We start from the raw sequence: 6,000 nt of genomic DNA, 5'->3' as shown, positions 1-6,000 counted from the left end.
AAATATCACGGAGGTCAGAGTAAGTAGAGGCCAGAGAGCAAGAGCTAGAGTGGTAGGAAAGGAGATCACAGACTCACTGATCATTTACATATATATAATTTATAGCACGTATATTTAAAATATATATAATGTATATATTTGTAATATATTTATATATTAATTAATTATATTATATATTAATAATATATAATATATAATAATATATCATATTAATATATTATATTATATTATATTATTATATATTAATAATATAATCATAATAATAATTAATATAATATATTCATAATATACTTATTATATAGAGAGATAGGTCTATTTTTAATATATATTCAATATCCTACCAGATGATGTAACAACAGGCCATAACAAGGACTTTGGGTTTTATTTGAAACCTAATGGAATGATGGAAGAGCTGAGGCAGAAAATAAGATGGCTTATTTTTTAAAGTAACTGGCTACTTTGACTACTGTGCAGAAAACAGACTGTAGAAGTCAGGAGTGGGACCAAAAAAAGAACTGTGAGGAGGCTATTGGGATAATTCACATGAGAAGTGGTGCTGCCTGTGAGTAGTGTGTGGGAGCATGGGTGGTGTGAAGTAGAAGGTTTGTAATATGTTGGAAAGGTACAGCAGGCAAGATTCGTGGTGTGCTGATGGAATATAAGAAAAGAATCATGACCTCCAAAGTGTGATCTGGGAAACTGAGTCAAGGCTGGTACCATTTGTTAAGAAAGAGTATACTGTTAAAAAGACCATTTGGAAGTAGTCACAGAGAACAATCAAGGGTTTGGAACATATCAAGTCATACCAGTAAAATGTCCGTCACTTACTCTTACATCCCAATTGTCTTGATTAAGAAAACAAAGAATGTTTGAAAAAATTAGACACCTCAACACCAAAGACCTTTCCCTAGTGGCACCACAGGCATCCAGGAGAAGGCCTATCTTTATCACTGAAGCAACTTTGAAAGAGGCCAGGATGAGAGTTCCTGTAGTGGACACCTCCTATACCTGCCGCACCTCCTCTCAGCCCAACTTATATTCCAACCTTTGCTCTTGCAACCAGCTTTGTGTACTGTGACCCAAGAGTTGTCAGCACCTCCCTTCCCGTGTCCAGCAGCATTGCCCTGGGCTTCCCTGAGGTCTCAGCGAAGGACTGATATGAATGGATCTGTATGTATAAAGAAGCTAACACTCCATGGGGCAACCCACAAGCAAAAAAAGATGAGAAGCAATAGATAAATGTTCCCTCCTTCCGTCCTGCAGGTGGGCAATTTGGGGGCTCTTTCTAACTGTTTCTTAGAACTTTATGGCAGGATCAAACTCCAAGAACCAATGTCGTAACCTATTTATACTGTACTTTTTTCTTTCTCTCTCTCTCTCTCTCTTTTTTCTCTCTCTCTTTTGCAGTCCCTTAGACTTTCTCCCTGGAATCGTTTTCCAAACAAACCATCTCAAGTGAATAAAAAGCAAATCTTCCCGGTGGGACGCTGGAATGAGATCGCTCACTCATCACATACATACAGGATGAAAGCCTCAGGATGTAATAATTTGTTTCATTAACCCTTTGCTATTTTTAAGGAATTTTTGTCAGGTTCTACCCTACAAGCTTTGTAATGGGCTGAACTTGATGAGTGTAACTGTGTTGTGCAAACTAGGAATAGATCAAGCAGCTCTTATACCCTCCATCGTGTCTTCCTGGTCACCCAGCTTTCGCTCCAGCCGTTTGGGGGCAGCGAACACTGAGCAGATACAACCTGACGGCACCTTGCCCCAGCTATACCTTCTACTTAGAGATTTTTCACTTGGTCCTCTCCAACACAACCTGGAGGGACTCCATAGAGTAATGGTCTGAGGCTTCAGATAATCAGATCTGCCAGATTCTGTGTGAATTACAATCAGGAATTACTAAACGGTGTCCTGAGGCTCACTCCTTGTTAATCAAGTAATTGATTTTGAAATGCAATTTGATGTTGATACGCAATAATGTGAGCAATCGGGTGATTTTTTTAGCAATAATTTCAGCTGATCAGAAGCTATTTCAGTTAATCCTAGTGTTTTCCATATTTTGAGCCAATGATGGAGTGGGAGGTGTTATTTAAAGGATATAGTTTGGGATGCCTGGCTGATCTGTCAGAAGAGCACACAACTCTTGATCGTGGGACTGTGAGTTTGAACCCCACCTTGGGTGTAGAGATTACATACATACATACTAAAGGAATATAGCTTAACTAAAGACCATTATGTTTTGCATACATAGATACTACTAGTTTTAAATAGATGTAGATAATGTCTAGAGTAATAAAATACAAACTGATCTAAAAGAGTATCTGGACTTATAGTAGTGTTTAATTAGTGTGTATTTTCTCAATAAATAAATACATTTTCTCAAAAAACTAAGTATACCACTACTATCACAGAGAAATAGTGAATAGACTTTTTTTTTAAATGTTAAGAAGGAGTCATAATGCCTGGAAATATCAAGGGCTACTGTGCTAGAGGATGGAGTTTACCAGAAATGTTACTCATGAATAATGTAAGAAGTACAAATTAAAAATAACGGGCTAATTCTCCCTGTTAAAAATAATGTAACAATAGACTTACCTTCACTTCCTTTTCTTAGAGCATTTATTTTAGGAAATTTATAATCGTATTTACTTGCCCCTTTCTCTGAAATGTGTGTAAATCTGAAAAATAGACAGGACTTTTGCCAGCTTTATGATACAAGGATGTCTTTCTCAAGGATCTAAGAACCTGTCTCTTTGAAACGTAAACATCAAAGGAGATAATGCCCCCGTCTCCCAGTTTCTGTGGGAGGGTTGGAGTCTAACCTGAGTGGCCTTACACCAAGATGCAAAACTACTTTCTATCATTACAGACATGAGAAGTTTATTTTTCCTCTGGATAAAGCCAATTAGTTACCACAAGATGGTCACCCCAATTATGAAATGGATCTAGACTAAACCATGTAAAAAATGGTGTTGTCAAGTCTTCTTTCCTGAGGATTAGTTATTGTTTATCTTGAGAATGTGTATGTAATGGTTTCATCTCCTTAACTCTACAAAAGGGTGAGATTTCTGTTTTTGCAATCTCTCAGCAGGTTGTCTGCGATGTGCATTGTATTTTTATGTTTACTCGGTGATAAAACTGTTTCTTTATACCTTTGTGGACCGGTTTTTCAGGCTGGGAGATCCTATTTTTAATTACATCTTCCCAATAGTAAAGAGTAAAATTCTCTTTCAAAGCACCCAATGTTTATCAGGCCAGCACTGAAGTGAGCCATAGAGCAGGTTCTGTTACAGAATTTTTACCCTTGCTCCCTTGTCTCTGAGGTGTCTTAAACAAACTCAAACCCTATAATCACCATCCACGGGTGTAATGGGTAGCTCTGCGTTACCTGTGGCCCTTCAACCTTCTCTTTTGGTTATAGTGAAGCTGTTAAAAACAGTTCCTCACATGATTACTCTTTCATTTTTCCTTCCTCTGACCTTCCCTGGCTATTGTCGGCTCTTCGGGCTTACCCCAGGCTTCAGTCAGAGCCTTCCTTCTAAGCAGCTGAACTTAGCTCTTGCTTGTCCCTTCACATTATCTTTTTCTACAGTCCCAAATTACAGCCATGGGTCAGGAATTCTCATTCCTCATGCTTCAGAATTCACTTCATTTCAAATAGGTTTTCCTTTACCCCATTTTCAGATTAAGAATAACTTGCACATTGAAAGAGATGCTGTATGCTTGCATTAACATTTTTCTCCCAAGAAAGGTAGAAGAAGGTCCAAGGTAATTCCACTATGCCTGGGGCAGTATTTTTAAATCAACAAGTCAGAACTACATTTCAATTGGCAATTATCACTGCATCAGCTGACTTAAGCTCTTGAGTTCTAGCATCCTGTTTCCAAACTGTCACTAGTACTGTGATATCCCAGGCGTGAAATGTCAGTAGCACTGATAGAAGCATCTTACAAGCGCACGGTATGGTAGGTGATGTTCATTAGCGATGACCATGTACTTATTTCCCAAACGTGATTCCCAGACAAAAGTAACACCCGGGACATCAGCTTGTTTAATTGGACTGTTCTGTTCAGCAGTGACTCAATGACAAAGGGAAGAAATAACATGTGCTCTTTCAGAATTCACTGATGTCTCAGTCACACCACTCCACAGTGATTTAAAGGGTGCCTGAGGCTGTTTTGTGCTCAAAAAAATACCTCTTAATTTTGATGGAAGTCCCAGCTGACAGTCTCATCAGGAATACTATATATCCTTTCTGCTATTAGCGACAATTTTAACAGAGTTGCCCAACACATACGTCTTTTCACTTTAAGACACCATATTGAAATTCATGGTTTGTCTTTTTCTTTTCCTTAATACAGGGGGGAAAAATCCACGTACAGATTGCTATAACATTTTGAACTTCCCATCAGTGATTCTTGGACTAGTGATTATAATTCCATGGCTCCTTAAAATACACTCTGCTATAGAGCAAAGGAAAACCATCTTTTTCTTTTACCTGGAGATTTTGAGGACAGACATTAAGGTGGATGAGCAGGCCCCTAGCAGTGATGCCACACAATCAATGTCTGGATCAAGTGAACCACTTTGAAGTCAACACAATAAAGTTATTGTAAGAAAACATCCCTAGTGGAGAAATTAGAACTCTTGTCCAATGTTGGTGGGAATGTAAAATGGCACAGCTACCATGGAAAACACTATGGAAGTTTCTCAAAATATTAAGAAATAGAACTACCACATGACCCAACAATTCCACTTCTGGTTATTTATCCAAAAGAACTGCAAAAGAAAAGAAAAAAAAAAAAAGAATTTCTATCTGCACTGCCATATTCATTGCAGCATTATTCACAGTAGCCAAGATGTGGAGGTAACCTAAATGTCCATCTGTACAAGAATGGACAAACAAAATGTGATGTATACATACAATGGAATATTGTTCAATCATAAAAGAAGGAAATCCTGTCATATGCTATAAGATAAATGAATCTTGAGGACATTATCTTAAGGGAACTAAGCCAGTCACAGCAGGAAAGTAAGAACTGCATGATTTCACTTATATGAGGTATCTAAAGAGGTTACATTCATTGAAGCAGAAGGTAGAATGGTGGTTTCCAAGAGCTGGGGGCAAGGAGGAAGAGAGAGCTGCTGTTCGACGTGTAAAAAGTTTCAGTTATGCAAAATGAAAAAGTTCTAGGGATCTGCTGGGCAACATTGCTCTTAGAGTCAACAATACGGTGATGTACACTTTAAAGTTTTGGTAAGATGGTGGAGCTAATGTCATGTGCTTTTTACCACAATAGGAAGGAAGGAAGGAAGGGACGGAGGCAGGGAAGAAGGGAAGGAGGAAGAAAAACTCACCCTTGTGACCAGTATAGTCAAAGCATAATTGTCATAATGACAATTGATGATCCCTACTCTCACACACAATGATATAACTATCAGTGATGGCACATTCCTCACCTCTGTCCATGTTCCACGACCACCAGAATTTGCATGTTATGAAAAAAAAGGAGAAACAGAAAAATTGCCAATCTCTTTAATCCTCAATTTTCTGTATGTCTCAATGAATAATAATACTTACCTTGCAGATTTGCTGAGTATAATACATGTATTTAAAGAATATGTCTAATTTCTGATATGTATAAGGTGAACAAATAAGAAATGACAATTATCATGCAAAATTAAATGTATTTAGTGTATACTACTTTAATTAGTAAATTTATATGATCAACACTGATATGTCTTAATTAAAATATGTCTTAATTAAAAGTCCAACATTTAATTGGACTTTTGTGTAATGAGGTGACTCAATCATGAAGGGAAAAAAATAACATGGAGATTTTCACAGTGGACATAGCAGTTTCTCTAAGAACCAATAGCAGTTCTCAAGTCAATTAAAACACATTCTTGTTAACTTGTTAATTTGTACTAAGTTAAGTTTTGTTTTTAATTCACAGGTTGATTCTCTGGAAAAAAAAATCATTGATCTTTTCA

The sequence above is a fragment of the Mustela erminea genome, chromosome 2 (genome assembly GCF_009829155.1).
Source record: "Mustela erminea isolate mMusErm1 chromosome 2, mMusErm1.Pri, whole genome shotgun sequence".
Classification (NCBI taxonomy): Eukaryota; Metazoa; Chordata; class Mammalia; order Carnivora; family Mustelidae; genus Mustela; species Mustela erminea.
Note: the sequence above shows the minus strand (reverse complement) of the source record.